Raw genomic sequence first — 15361 nt, 5'->3', positions numbered from 1 at the left:
ACTCACCTCTGTCTAGCTAATTCCTTAGTCTTTCAGGAAATCTCCCCTGAACACCGTGAACGCCAGACTGAGTTAGCCTCCCCCACCCACTTACGGCCCCGTGTGCTACTTTATCATCAAGAGACGGTAGAGCTTGATGGCCAAGTGGGACCTCTGGCACTAATACCCATCCACTGGGTATTCATCCTGGCTCTGCCATTTGTTACTTATAAAACCGCAGGCACTCACCAGGCTTCAGTCTTATCTATGAATCAATCTATGAGACATGTACCTAACAGAGGTTGGGGAGAACTGAAGGGGTAAAACACACCAAGAGCTTACAGCAGTCACTGGCACTTAGTAAGTACCCAATAAATATTAGCTACAATTCATGATTCATCTTGTATTATACTTATCTTTATGTGTCTGTCCTTCATTCTGGACTGTGAGGACAGGGATTTTTGTCTTAATCATCTTCGTATGCCCAGAGTCAGCCTGTCTGATGTAGGATAGCTGCTAAATCAGATGTCTGTGGAATAAATGAATAGATGGATGAATGAACAAAGGAATGAATGAACCACTTTACCCACTCCAAACCTCAGTTTACTCATTTTGAAATGAGGATATTAAAGCTTATCTCAGAGGGGCCGAGCAGGGTAGCTCACACCTGTAATCCCAATACTTGGGAGGTCAAGGTGAGAGGATTATTTGAGGCTAGGAGTTCAAAACCAGTCTGAGCAACACAGCAAGACTCCGTCTCTACAAAAAATAAAAAAGTTGTCTCAGAAGGGAACCAGGAAGACCAAATAAAGTAAGCACAATTGTTATGGGGAGGGTCCTTGTCCTTAGAACTCCCAAGATAGTGGCTGGCCACTTCCAAGATGGTGGCAAGCCTCTTGTTCTCTGACCTGGGGTTCTTGGCCTCCCAGATTCCAAGGAATGGAATCTTAGGCTATGCAGTGAGTGTTATAGCTCTATTCAGCTCAATTAGGACAAACCCAGGCACTTAGCCATGCAGAAACAATGGCAAGCCTTAGCCTGATCGGGAGCAGCAATGGGTGCCTAGCTGGATCAGGAGCACAGCGGACACCCTGCCAGATCCAGAGGGGTGGAAATCAGTGGTGGGTCTGCAACAGCAGCAAACAGCAGTGGTGGACGGTAAGCAAAAGCTCAGCTCAAGCCATAACACGGACCAGAAGAGTGTGCAGTTGCAAGATTTAATAGAGTGAAAACAGAGTTCCCATAAAATGGGAGGGGACCCAAAGGGAGTTGCCATTGCTGACTCAAATGCCTGGGTTTATATCCTGATCATTGTCCCTCCTCCTGTGCTCTCAGGCGATAGGTGATTGGCTATTTCTTTACCTCCTGTTTTTGCTTAATTAACATTTTAGTGAGCTCTCTTTACTACCTGATTGATCGGGTGTGAGCTAAATTGCAGGCCCCGTGTTTAAAGATGGATGCAGTCACCTTCCCAGCTAGGCTTAGGGATTCTTAGTTGGCTTAGGAAATCCAGCTAGTCCTGTCTCTCAGTCCCCCCTTACAACAGGAAAACCCAAGTGCTGTTGAGGAGGTTGGCTAATGACTGCTCTAACTGCTTCCTGCTGAATTGAGGCGTAGTAGGGGTCATGCAGTTGAGATTTCCTCAGGAGGGGTGCCTTCGATGTCACCAACATCAAAGCATGGATTAGCAGGCTGGTCCAGGGGTCCGCAGTAGATCTTAGTCATGGACTGCATCGGAGGCTCCATTTGAAGAACCATTTGTAGTTTTACAGCTTTGTTCTGGAAGAAACAAACTTAACAAGGAGGTTAAAGATACAGGGATTGAAATGTATGGCCTGTAGTGCAGGGGATTATTTCTTTGGCACACTTCACAGGCCCTGACAATCTGCTTGATAGTTTTGAAAAGCTCTGGTCCAGTAAATAATAATTTGGCAATCTGATGGGTGCTATCAATACCTAAGTGAAAGGTTTGGTGAAGGGTTTTAAGTAATTTCCATTGGTTAGCTGCAGGCAAAAGTATTTTTCCTTCTCCGGTGGCTAGCCATTCTGAGGGGAGGAAACTATGTCCTCGTGAGGTTCCCCATTCTATTTCTCCTGCTGAGTACTGGGGCTTGTTTCCCAGAGAGGATTACCCCATACTAGGGGTTCTTCTATAAGCATTTCTAATGGAGGGTCCTGCCTTGCGGCTCTTTTGGCTTCAATATCTGATTGGCGATTCCCTTCTATTTCTTCTTTCCTTTCCTTTCTGATGACCCGGCAGTGTAAGACTGCCACCTCTTTAGGTTTCTGTATAGCCAATAATAATCTCCTGATGGCTTCCTGATGTTTGATAGGTGTTCCCTCGGAAGTTAGGAATTCCCTTTCTCTCTGTATTGTTGCATGGGCATGGAGGACTAGGTAAGCATACTTTGAGTCTGTATATATATTTATCCTTTTTCATTCTAATTCTAGTGTATAGTGGTCCCTGCTTTTGCTAGAATGTCTCTCCCTAACAAGGGAGTGGGACTTTCAGGCATAATTAGAAAAGCATGTGAAAAGAGTAAAGCTCCCCAGTCACAGCTTAGTGACTGGGAGAAGTATCTAGTGACTGGCTGTCCTAGGACCCCTCGGATAGTGACACATCTGGAGGACAGTTGTCCGGGACAGCAGAGTGAGACTGAGAAGGTCGTGCCAGTGTCCAGGAGACAGTTAACCTCCTGGCCCTCAACGGTCAAGCATGGGGCTCTGTGACGGTGATGGCATGGGCTGGCACTTGCCTCGGGCACCCTCAGTCCTGCTGCTGGATCCATCTGGTTAGTGGCTTCTGACTCAGAGGACCTTCATCCCCTGGAGCAGTGGGCCTTCCAGTGATTCCGTTGACATAAGGGGCATCAACAGGAGGCAGCTTATTTCTATTCGGACGATCTTTTTAAAAATGTCCTTGGCCAGGCGCGGTGGCTCACGCCTGTAATCCCAGCACTTTGGGAGGCCGAGGCGGGTGGATCATGAGGTCAGGAGATCGAGACCATCCTGGCTAACACAGTGAAACCACATCTCTACTAAAAAACACAAAAAATTAGCCGGGCGTAGTGGTGGGTGCCTGTGGTCCCAGCTACTCAGGAGGCTGAGGCAAGAGAATGGCGTGAACCGGGGAGGCGGAGCTTGCAGTGAGCCGAGATCGTGCCACTGCACTCCAGCACTCCAGCCCGGGCGACAGAGCAAGACTCTGTCTCAAAAAAAAAAAAAGGTGTCCTTGTAGGCCGTACTGGAAGCAAGCCCTATTAGGCATTCGATTTGCCCAGCCTTTCCATGTTCCAGAGGCTTCAAGGTCTGCTTGCCTGAGGGCCATGACTAAAGCAGTGGCCTTTTTCTTATCTCATTTGTCCTGTTCTGCCTGTTCCTCCTGATCTCTACTATAAAAAACTGAGGTTGCCAAATTCAAATAGGGTTTCTATGTTTTGCTCCAGGACTAAGGCAGACTTTTGAAGTTTTTTTTTAATGTCTGCAGCTGACTGAGTGATAAACTTATCAAGATTAGTTGGCCTTCAATAGAGTCAGGTGACAGGGAGGTATGTTTCCTCAATGCCTCCCTTAATCTCTCCAGAAAGGCAGTAGGATTTTCTTCCTTTCCCTGTGTTATAGTGGACATCACTGAATAATTCATAGGCTTCTTCCTAGTTTTCCTTAGTCCTTCTAGCACGCAAGTTAGTAAATGTCTGCGGCACCAATCTCTATGTTCTGATTCTACGTCCCAGTGAGGGTCTACACTGGGCACTGCCTGCTGGCCTGTGGGGAATTGTTCTCTTTCCTCTTGTCATCCTATCATTGACCTGACTCAGATACCAGAGATCGCCAAGCTCTCAGGCTGCAGTTATGGCGACACTTCTCATTTGGGATTAGTCTCTGATCTAGCAGTAACATTATATCTCTCCGTATCAGATCAAAGGATTGTCCTAACCCTTGTAAAACATCAATATAGCCATCAGGGTTATGTGAGAATTTAGCTAGGTCTGGTTTTTTTTTTTTTTTTTTTGAGATGGAGTCTCACTCTGTTGCCCAGGGTGGAGTGAAGCAGTTCGATCTTGGCTCACTGCAAGCTCCGCCTCCAGGGTTCACGCCATTCTCCTGCCTCAGCCTCCCGAGTAGCTGGAACTACAGGTGCCCACCACCATGCCTGGCTAATTTTTGTGTGTGCGTGTGTTTTTAGTAGAGACGAAGTTTCAACGTATTAGCCAGGATGGTCTCGATCTCCTGACCTCATGATCTGCCCGCCTCGGCCTCCCAAAGTTCTAGGATCACAGGAGTGAGCCACCACGCCCAGCCTTACCTAGGTCTATTTTAATTTGCTTCAAGTCTGACAGGGAAAAAGGTACATACACTCTGGGCCGAATTCTCCAGAATACATCTTAGGGGCATTTTTGCCTTGGGGGGAAAGTTTCCTATCTGAAAAAAAAAACCTTGGGATGCCAGCACCCCTAGTCATTTTCTGATGAGCATTAGTCCTAGAGCGTCCTCTATGGTCCTAATGCTTATTCCTTTCCAGGGTACATAACCACCCATGGACTTCTGCTTATTGGATTAGTTATGCTCACTGATGTAGCAGTCCTGCACCCCTTTTCTCGCCTTTCTTAACCACAAAGGGGTCTGGGCTGCTGGATTCTAGTCCTTTACCAGCGTGCCCAACATTGCCTTTGTGCTCAGAGGCGAGTTCTAGAGCTGGGCTGGGTTCCTGAGTATTTCGTAACAACCCAGCTGCCCCATCAAGATGCATTCCCATAAACAACAGTTCTTACGCAAATTTGCTTCAGAGAGGGTGTCGGTAACCTTTTGAATCAGGATTTTGATTCTGTAAATACTTTAAGGCTTGGCTGAGGGCAAACAGCTCCCACATTTGAGCAGACCTATTAGGCAATTCTTCTAACTCTGCTTCTGCAAGAGTCTCCTTGTCAATTACTGAATACCCATTGTGTTTTTCCTCAATCACTTGGGAGGAGCCATCTATAGTTCTGTTCTGAAGGGAGTTCCTCCTAGGTCTGGTCAGACCTTTGTATGGTAATTAAAATTTAAATCCCCTGTTAGGAAATCTGCTGGGTTAAGGGAATTTTCAGTGGTTAATGTTAAATCACCTTTTTCTAACAGAATAGCCCCACACTTATAAGATTTTTGAGTTAGTAAGCTACCTTTTTGCTTTTTTGACTTAGAATAATTCTGAACTGGTGAGATGTGCTCACAATGAGGTTTCCTCTAAAAGTTACTTTTCTAGGCTGGGCGCAGTGGCTCACGCCTGTAATCCCAGCACTTTGGGAGGCCAAGATGGGTGGATCATGAGGTCAGGAGATCGAGACCATCCTGCCTAACAAGGTGAAACTCGGTCTCTACTAAAAATACAAAAAAAAAATTAGCCGGGCCTGGTGGCGGGCGCCTGTTAGTCCCAGCTACTCAGGGGGCTGAGGCAGGAGAATGGCGTGAACCCGGGAGGCAGAGCTTGCAGTGAGCCGAGATCACGCCACTGGACCCCAGCGTGGGTGACAGAGCAAGACTCCATCTCAAAAAAAAAAAAAAAAGTTACTTTTCACTTTCTTCTGTTAGCAAAGCAGTCGCTGCTACAGATTGAATGCATTTGGGCCATCTGTGGGTTGCTGGGTAAAGGATTTTTGATAGGAAGGCTACTGTGGTCTCAGTGTTTTCAGGCTACACCCTTGTTTACACTGACAACAAGGCAATATTGGAGTGTTATAGGGTCATAGAGAAGACCTTCAATGATCAATTATAGGTTTTTAATTCATCCTGGCTTTTAAAGGAATAGAGCACACTGTTTTTTCTTTACTACATTTGTCTCTCTTTTTCTCTCCCTCTCTTTTTTCTCTCTATCTCTCTGTCTCTTCTCTCCTTGACTTACTCAATTCGCTTTCATCTTGATCTATTATGTTGTTGTAGACCCAGTTCTAGTTGTTAAAGTACTGGGTCATCAGTTCTAAGGCCCTGGCCAATGAGCCAAGGCTTGGAGATTGTATCACAGAGGGGTAAGATGGGTAGAAATCAGGGGAGGAGAGCATCTCACACAATGAGAGAGCAATCCTCCTAGCCATTTACAAACTTGGGGCCCTGGCAAGGGTGGTGGGGAACAGGTCCCACATAACTGCCCATGTCGAAAGCTGTATGCCTAAATTGGGAGGGAAACCAGGGACAAGACTCCCTGGGTTCATAGCCTAGATGCCTAAGGACACAGCATAGAGCTGCCTTAGATCCCTTTGGAGATACAACCTGCTCTAATACTTGGGAGAGGAAGTGAAAGTCTGAAGCATCAGTACCTAGGAGGCAGGGATCAGAGGAAGTAGATTCAGAGATAAGGAGAATTTTGGGGCTACACTTTTAAGAAAGTCATGCTTGGGACCCAGGAGGTATGGGTCAGAAGGAAAGGTAGGGGCGCACGCATGGGTGACTGTTGAGTAGAGACTTCTGACTGAGCCATGATCTCAACCGGCTAACGTCGGGAGTTTGGGATGACGGCTTTCTGCCTCTAGTCAGCCCTCAGCTTCCCCAGGAAAATTGAAAGCAGAAGCTGGTTCCAGGCAGACCAACGCTCCCAATCCAGAAGGGTTGGGGGTTGTTAGAAAGCCCTTTCCCAGACAGCCTTATATCTGAGTCTTAGGTGAGGTGGCCACGCTAATCATTTTTAACTGGCCGACAGATGCCCAGTATTTTCCTCCAATTCTAAGGAAGGATAGGACAGAAGAGCAAGCAAAAGTGGTCCAATATTACTGCTTTGGAGGTCCCTTCATGGTTGCCAATATCTTACTGGGGGTCCCTGTTCTTAGAGCTCCTAAGGTGGTGGCAGGCCGCTTCCAAGATGGCGGCAAGCCTCTTGTTCTCTGACCTGGGGTTCTTGGCCTCACACATTCCAAGGAATGGAATCTTGGGCCATGCGGTGAGTGTTATAACTCTATTCAGCTTGATTAGGATGAACCCAGGCACTTAGCTGTGCAGGAACAATAGCAAGCCTTTAGCCCAGTTGGGAGCGGCAATGGGTGCCTTGCTGGATCAGGAGCACAGCGGACACCCTGCTGGATCCGGAGGGTTGGAAGTCTGCGGCAGGTCTGCAACAGTGGCAAATAACAGTGGTGGACAGCAAGCAAAAGCTCAGCTTAAGCCATAACAAACACAGACCAGAAGAGTGTGCAGTTGCAAGATTTAATAGAGTGAAAACAGAGCTCCCATAAAATGGGAGGGGACCCAAAGGGGGTTACCGTTGCCAGCATGAATGCCTGGGTTTATATCCCAATCATTATCCCTCCTCCTATGCTCTCAGGCGATAGATGATTGGCTATTTCTTTACCTCCTATTTTTGCCTACTTAGCATTTTAGTGAGCTCTCTTTACTACCTGATTGGTCAGGTGTGAGCTAAGTTGCAAGCCTCATGTTTAAAGGTGGATGCAGCCACCTCCCCAGTTAGGCTTCGGGATTCTTAGTTGGCCTAGGAAATCTAGCTAGTCCTGTCTCTCACAATGGTCTACTCCTTACTGAACAAATCCCCGCTGTGCACACCTCTACCTGTCCCCAGCAAGGCACTGTGCTGGGCTTCTGGGAAACAGACAAGAGCAATTGGATAATACATACATTAGCATTTGGCAATCTCTGAATCCTTGAGCATCCATTATCTTATTTTGATAATGTACATGAGGAGACAGTGAGGCACATTTTATTGTTCTGAAGAAACCAAAGCTCAGAGAGGAAAAGCCACTTGCTCGCAGCCACACCATTGGTTGAGGGGCAGACTTTTTTATTCCAAATCCTGTTTCTTTTCACTACACCCTATTTTTCCTACCACGAAGGCGCCTACAGTCCATGCAAATAATTATTATACAAGGTAAAAGGATAAGTGCCTGAATACATAGAGATGAGATCTGTGCATGAATATGTAGGGCCGTGTGTGTGTGATAACATCAGGTCGACAGGTGCTAAAACATTCTTTGTGCCTCGGACTGTGCTTTACGTATATCGTGTCTTTTAACTTGGCCTTCACAACAGACTTATAAGGCAGACATTATAAGGCTGAGCTTTCGCTTGACGTCTACCACTGTCAGTTTTACAGGTGAAAACAGACATATGTCAGTTTTACAGGTGAAGTGATTGAGGTTCAAAAAGGTCAACTATTTAATGATAATCACAGCAGGAAAGTGAATGCATTCCAAGAAAGGTGGGTGCAAACCCAGCATGGTGGGGAGGAGGAACCTATAGAGAAGAGAGAAATCAGAAAAGGCTCCATGGAGAAGGTGGCATTTAGGTTGGGCTTTGAAGGATGGGTCAGGTCCAGAGAGGCAGAGATGCAGCCCAGGGAAGTAGAGAGGCAGAGCAAGGAACTGACCACAAGTCAGTTCACTTTGGGGAAGATTTGTTTAAATCTCTTAGGCTAGAGCCCTGCAGCTTTGTGAGAAAGTGAAGCCTGTCATCTGTTGGCAGCCTTCTTCTTGGAAACAACAGGCTGGCCCTATGCTGAACCCCCCCACCAAAACCAAATGCCACCTTGTGCTTGGATGTCTGAGGTTGTTCAGGGAGCTGCCAAACGGAACACAAGTACCAGTAGCAATTGAGAAGCCCAAGATCAAGACCAGGACAGGAGTCATCAGCTGCCTGAAAACCCTTGGGTGTCAGACCAATGCAGCCACTGCTAACTCTGGGGCAATCTTGGCAACTTGTTACAGTACCAGCTTCTGTTCCTCCTTCCGTAAAACAGATATAATAGCCAGGAGCAGCAGCCCCTGCCTGTAATTCCAGCTACTTGGGAGGCTGAGGTAGGAGGATTGCCTGAGCCTAGGAGTTCAAGGCCAATCTAGGCAACATAGTGAGAGCCCACCCCCCTACTCTAAATAAATAAATTTTTAAACATTGAAAAAATGAGCATAATAATATGAAGTAGTGCATCAAGGATCCACAGAGAGACAGGTGAGAAAGAGCCAATAGCACCACGCAGCAGGAATCAACTTTTCTAAGGGCAGCTGAGTCCCTTTGTGCTTTGTCATCATAGTGGGAGGTGGGTTGAAAAAAAAAGGCAGTCCGGGCATGGTGGCTCACATCTGTAATCCCAGCACTTTGAGAGGACAAGGCGAGCGGATCACCTGGGGCCAGGAGTCCAAGACCAGCCTGGCCAACATGGCAAAACCCCATTTCTACTTAAAAAAAATACAAAAATTAGGCTGGGCACGGTGGCTCACGCCTGTAATCCCAGCACTTTGGGAGGCCAAGGCAGGTGGATCACAAGATCAGGAGATCAAGACCATCCTGGCTAACATAGTAAAAACCCTGTCTCTACAAAAAATACAGAAAAATTAGCCAGGCGTGGCGGTGTGCGCCTGTAGTCCCAGCTGCTGGGGAGGCTGAGGCAGGAGAATGGTGTGAAGCCAGAAGGCAGAGCTTGCAGTGAGCCGAGAGTGTGCCACTGCACTCCAGCCTAGGTGACAGAACAAGACTCCATCTCAAAAAAAAAAAAAAAGAAAAAGGAAAAAAAATTAGCTAGGTGTGGTGGCATGCACCTGTAGTCCCAGTTACTCTACTCGGGAGGCTGAGGCAGAAGAATCGCTTGAACCCAGGAGGTGGATGCTGCAGTGAGCCAAGATCACACCACCACACTCCATCCAGCCTGGGCAACAGAGCAAGACTCCATCTCAAGAAAAAAAACAAAAAAAAAAACAAAAAAAAGCAGTCTCAGGCCTTGAGGATGTGAGCCCCCAAAGTATATTTTAATATTGATCTCTGTTTATACAGTTTACTTACATAAATTTGCTTTCTTCAAGACAGAGTCTCTGTCTCCCAGGCTAGAATGCAGTGGCATGATCTCAGCTCATTGCGGCCTCCACCTCCTGGGTTCCAGCAATTCTGCTTCAGCCTCCCAAGTAGCTGGGATCACAGGTGTGTGCCACCACGCCCAGCTAACTTTTGTATTTTTACTAGAGATGGGGTTTTGCCATGTTGACCAGGCTTGTCTTGAACTCCTGGCCTCAAGTGATTTGCCCATCTCAGCCTTCCAAGGTGCTAGGATTACAAACATAAGCCACCACGCCCAGCTATAAATTCTCCTTAAATACTTCCACATGTGGAAACATACACCATGTTCCTGTAAGTCAGCCCTTACCAAGGTAACCCTCAAATTGAAGGCAATTGCAGATAGAAATCCCAAGATTTTTGTTTTGTTTTTGTTTTTAGACCTAAGTAAATATTCTCTTTGTTCGTTTGAGACAGGGTCTTGCTCTGTTGTCTAGCTGGAATGCAGTGGTGTGATCACAGCCCACTGGAGTCTCTACCTTCCAGTGCTCAAGTGATCCTCTCCACCTTAGCCTCCCTAGTAGCTGGGACCACAGGCATGGGCCACTGTACTTGGCTATTTTTTAATTTTTTGTGGAGACGGGGTCTCCCTATGTTGCCCAGGCTGGTCTTGAACTCCTGGGCTCAAGAGATCCTTTCATCGCCACCTAGCAAAAGTGCTGGGATTATAGGCAGGCCACTGAGCCTGGCCTAATATTATCTTAAAATGCATATAGAGGGGCCGGGTGCGGTGGCTCATGCCTGTAATCCCAGTATTTTGGGAGGCTGAGGCGGGCAGATCACAAGGTCAAGAGATGGAGACCATCCTGGCCAACATGGTGAAACCCCGTCTCTACTAAAAATACAAAAATTAGTTGGGCATGGTGGCACGCGCCTGTAGTTCCAGCTACTCAGGAGGCTGAGGCAGAAGAATCATTTGAACCCAGGAGGCGGAGGCTGCAGTGAGCCGAGATCGCGCCACTGCACTCCAGCTTGGGCAAAAGAGTGAGACTCTGTCTCAAAAAAAAAAAAAAAAATGCATATAGAGGGGTGGCTCACGCCTGTAATCCCAGCACTTTGGGAGTCAGAGGCCAGCGGGCAGATCACGAGGTTAGGAGTCCAAGACCAGCCTGGCCAAGATGGTGAAACTCCGTCTCTACTAAAAATACAAAAATTACCTGGGCTTGGTGGCAGGTACCTGTAATCCCAGCTACTGAGGCAGAGAATTGCTTGAGCCAGAGAGGCGGAATTTGTAGTGAGCCGAGATTGTGCCGCTGCACTCCAGCATGGGCGACAGAGACTCTGCCTCAAAAAAAAAAAAAAAAAAAAAGCACATAGAGGGATATGACAACAATTGTACTTTTTAAATAAATATATTTTTTAAAAATGCTCGTAGCGGGAAAAGTCAAGTTCACATGGCAAGAAAAATCTGCAAGAATCGCCATGAAGCTGGGCACAGTGACTCATGCCTGTAATTCCAGCACTATGGAAGGCCAAGGCTGGAGGGTTGCTTGAGCCCATGAGTTCAAGACCAGACTGGGCAACATAGGGATGGATACTCTGTCTCTACAAAAAGTACTAAAATTAGTCAGGCATAGTGGCCCACACTTATGGTCCCAGCTACTCAGGAAGCTGAGGGAGAAGGATTGGCTTGAGCCCAGGAGGGTGAGGCTGTAGTGGGTCGTGATTGCACCATTGCACTCCAGGGTGAGACCCTCCCACAACCAAACAAAACCAAAAAACAAACAAACAAACAAACAAAAAACGCCGGGCACAGTGGCTCATGCCTGTAATCCCAGCACTTTGGGAGGCCAAGGTGGGCGGATCACCTGAGGTCTGAGGTCAGGAGTTGGAGAACAGTCTGGCCAACATGGCAAAACCCCGTCTCTACTAAAAACAAAACAAAACGAAACAAAATTAGCCAGGTGTGGTGGCACGTACCTGTAGTCCCAGTTATTCGGGAGGCTGAGGAAGGAGAATCGCTTGAACCCAGGAGGCGGAGGTTGCAGTGAGCCAAGATCGTGTCACTGCACTCCAGCCTGGGTGACAGAGCAAGTTCTGTCTCAGGAAAAAAACAAAAAACAAAACAAAAAAAAAAGTCAAATCCATCAACAAGTGGGTTGTTGAAAAACTGAGAATGTATTTATACAATGGAACATTACTGCGGAAAATTACACAGCCATTAAAGAGAATGACTAGGAACTGTATGTATTAACCTGGAAAAAAATGTTTATTGCATATGGTCAAGAAAAAAAATTCAAGTCATTGAGTACAGTACATGGCCTGATCTCATTTTTTAAAAACAGAATTTCATTTTGACATTATTTCAGATTTACAGAAAAGTTGCAAGAATAGAAAGAATTCCTGGAGCTGGGTGTGGTAGCTCACACCTGTAATCCCAGCACTTTGGGAAGCCAAGGCAGGAGAATCACTTGAGGCTAGGAGTTTGAGATCAACCTGGGCAACATGGCAAGACCCCATCTCTATTATAAAAATAAAATAAAAATAATTTGTGGGCTGGGCGCGGTGGCTCAAGCCTGTAATCCCAGCACTTTGGGAGGCCGAGACGGGCGGATCACAAGGTCAGAAGATCGAGACCATCCTGGCTAACAGAGTGAAACCCCGTCTCTACTAAAAAAATACAAAAAAACTAGCCGGACGTGGCGGTGGGTGCCTGTAGTCCCAGCTACTCGGGAGGCTGAGGCAGGAGAATGGCGTAAACCCGGGAGGCGGAGCTTGCAGTGAGCTGAGATCCAGCCACTGCACTCCAGCCTGGGCGACAGAGTGAGACTCCGTCTCAGAAAAAAATAATAATAATAATAATTTGTGTACTTTTTTTTTTTTTTTGGTGACGGAGTCTTGCTCTGTCACCAAGGCTGGAGTGCAATGGTGCAATCTCAGCTCACTGTAACCTCCGCCTTCCAGGTTCGAGCAATTCTCCTGCCTCAGCCTCCCCAGTAGCTGGAATTACAGGCGCACACCACCACACCCAGCTAATTTTGTATTTTTAGTAGAGACAGGGTTTCTCCATGTTGGTCAGGCTGGTCTCGAACTCCTGACCTCAGGTGATCCACCCACGTCGGCCTCCCAAAGTACCAGGATTACAGATGTGAGCCACCGCAGCCGGCCCTTCTGTGCACTCTTTACCCAGATCTCCCATTTGCCATTTCACTACAGTTGCTTTATCCTTCTCTCTCTGTCTCCACACACACACACACAATTTCTAAACTGAATATGTTGCAGATATGATGCCCTTTTATCACTAAATGTATCAATGTGTTTTTCCTAAGTACAAGGAAAGATATAACCATAGGACAATTGTAAAAATCAACAAATTCACACTGATCAATACTACTCTCTAATCTATAGACTTTATTCTGATTCCATTAATTGTCCAGAATGGTCCTTTTTTTTTTCTTTTGTAAAAATAGCCAGATTTAATGGCTTACGCCCGTAGTCTCAGTTACTTGGGAGGCTGAGGCAGAGAATGGTTTGAGCCCAGGAGTTTAAGATCAGCCTGGGCAGCATAGCAACTCTTCCTCTCTTAAAAGAGAAAATAAAAATTATATATATAATATTAACAGAGATAAGATATATTAATATATAATAATATATATAAAGGAGATAAACATGTTTATATGATCCTAGGAAAATGTATAGCTGAATATCCATACTTTTTAAACCTAGTTCACCTTAAAGATTTGCTAAAATCAGCCTTATTACTTTTGTAATAAATTATAATATAGAAATGTTTATTACAAATAAATAAGCAATGAATGAATGAATAAATAAAATCATCATATGTTGAGATGGAATTGAGATCAAATCTTGTTCTACCAACTTTGGACACATTATCTAATCTCTCCAAGCCTGGATTCCTCAATCATAAATCTCCACCTGCAGAATAAACTATTTTGTTTGTTTGTTTGTTTATTTTATTTACTTATTTTTTACCAGACAGCGTCTCGCTCTCTGTTACACAGGCTGGAGTGCAGTGGCGTGATCTCGGCTCACTGCAACCTCCGCCACCCAGATTCAAGCGATTCTCCTGCCTCCGCTTCCTGAGTAGCTGGGATTACAGATGTGTGCCACCATGCCTGTCTAATTTATGTATTTTTCGTAGAGATGGGGTTTCACCATGTGGCCAGGCTGGTCTCAAACTCCTGACCTCAAGTGATCTGCTCACCCCAGCCTTCCAAAGTGCTCAGATTTATAGATGTGAGCCACTGAGCCCAGCCTGTTCTTGTTTGTTTGTTTGTTTTGAGACAGGCACTTGGTCTGTTGCCCAGGCTAAAGTGCAGTAGTGGCGTGATCACGTCACTGTAACTTTTTTTTTTTTTTTCAATACAGACGGAGTTTCACCGTGGTGCCCATGCCGGTTTTGAACTCTTGGGCTCAAGTGATCTGCCTGCCTCAGCCTCCCAAAGTGCTGGGATTATAGGCCTGTGCCATGGCACCCAGCCAGCTCACTGTAACTTCAAACGCCTGTGTTCAAGGATTCTCCCACTTCAGCCTCCTGAGTAGCTGGGACTATAGGTGTGCACCACCACGCCCGGCTAGAAGCTATTTTTTTCATAAGGATTAAACGACTTCTTAGTCCATAGAAGGCACTTAAAAAATCATTCCTGTAAAGCTGTTCATCTCTTCCTTATTCCCGCCTTCTCCCCTCTGTTCATTCCATTTGGCTTGGAATGCCCTTTCCTTCCTCCCTTTCCATGGTCACCATCCTTTTCATCCTTCAAATTCCAGTCCAAATGCCACCACCTCCTCTAAGAAGTCTTACCTGATCACGCTGACCAAAAGTGAGCCATTCTGCTGATGCCCACAGTACTATGTCCCGCTTGGCATTAGTTGTTGGCATGCGTAGCAGTCATAGCCGAGGAGCCTGAAGGCAGTCTGCTGGGGGTTTCCAGAGAAAGGCTTTCCTTGCTCATCAAAGGCATACCAAGACCATGAGGGAAGGCACTACCTTATTCAAAAAAATAAAACCAAGAAGGCAGAGGGAGATTCGACAAAGAGGAGGAAATGTGAGCACAGAGGCAGAGAGTGGAATGATGTGGCCATACGCCAAAGAACAACTGGAGTCACTAGCTGCTCTAAGAGACAAGGAATGGATTCTTCTCTGGTTTCCCTCAAAGGAACCAGCCCTACCAACATCTTGATTTTGTTTATTTATTTATTTATTTTTTGAGACAGTTTCACTTCGCTGCCTGGGCTGGAGTGCAGCGGTGTGATTGGATCTCCGTTCACTGCAACCTCCGCCTCCCAGCTTCGAGCGATTCTTGTACCTCAGTAGCTGAGATAACAGGTGTGCACCACCACGCCCAGCTAATTATTATATTTTTAATAGAGATGGGACATCGCCGTGTTGACCAAGCTGGTCTTGAACTCATGACCTCAGGTGATCCACCCACCTCAGCTTCCCAAAGTGCTGGGATTACAGGCATGAGCCAGTGCACCTGGCCCAACACTTTTAATTTTAATCCCGTAAGACTCCCTTAAGACTTCTGGCCTCCAGAATTGTAAGACAATAAATTTCTAGGGTTTTAAGCCACTGCATGTGTGCAATTTGTTCCAGCAGCAATAGGAAACTGACACACTGCTT

This window comes from Chlorocebus sabaeus, chromosome 16 (genome assembly GCF_047675955.1).
Source record: "Chlorocebus sabaeus isolate Y175 chromosome 16, mChlSab1.0.hap1, whole genome shotgun sequence".
NCBI classification, from domain to species: domain Eukaryota; kingdom Metazoa; phylum Chordata; class Mammalia; order Primates; family Cercopithecidae; genus Chlorocebus; species Chlorocebus sabaeus.
Note: the sequence above shows the minus strand (reverse complement) of the source record.